The sequence below is a fragment of the Gymnoscopelus microlampas genome, assembly GCF_963454915.1.
Source record: "Gymnoscopelus microlampas genome assembly, chromosome: 22".
NCBI lineage: Eukaryota > Metazoa > Chordata > Actinopteri > Myctophiformes > Myctophidae > Gymnoscopelus > Gymnoscopelus microlampas.
In genome coordinates this window covers 15,293,927-15,294,712 of record NC_139959.1, presented here as the reverse complement: position 1 = coordinate 15,294,712, position 786 = coordinate 15,293,927, and positions in this window count along the sequence as shown.

Below are 786 nucleotides of genomic sequence, written 5' to 3'. Positions count from 1 at the left end.
GTTATATTGTTTATAGCTAGATCACTGCAACATCTTTTTCTTTGCACAGAACAAGAGAGATGCCATTACGGTATGCAATTATAGCTGTGCCAGATTATGTAAGACTGTTGGCTTTCTAGAACACTATGTGATTTTCATTGTGTTGCTGATGTCTGAGGTGGGTGGGTCCTTGGGTACCAGGCTGCTCAGTGACATCTTCGAAGCTAGGCTTGTTTCCCTTCCCCTGGCCCTGGTTTTTGGGTGATTTGGGTGATTTCTGGGTGATTGGGTGATTTTCACCCGACGTTAGTGATAGAGAGTAACACAAATTGGGTGGGCTCTCCCACAGTTGTCAGTCATGTAGGGAGACTTCACTGGACAAGGCTCACATGTCCCAGGAATGCAGGAATGGGTGGACCAAAGAAGAAGCTCCATTATTTATTTCATTTTTTTATGAATTCTTTGTTAACAATTCCCACATTTTTCGCCTACATGAGGTCTTATTATGGTATTACTTTTTTTATAGGGCACCCTGATGATGTTTTTCATTTTTTTGTGATATTGTATGAGTATTCTTTTTTTTTATGGAATATATTATATTGGGTCAAATATACTCAACGTTAGTGATGGTGTGATAATATTCAACGTTAGTGTTCTAGAATCTAGGGTCAAACCATAGGGTTAAACTGATAAACTAGTGTACCATAGTCATGATTGGGGGGAAGCGGAACGTTTATGCTAGACCTCCGAGTCTTCACGGAAGAGGTCCGACGGCGCACGCCAATGTTTTTATTAAAACCCCTTCCG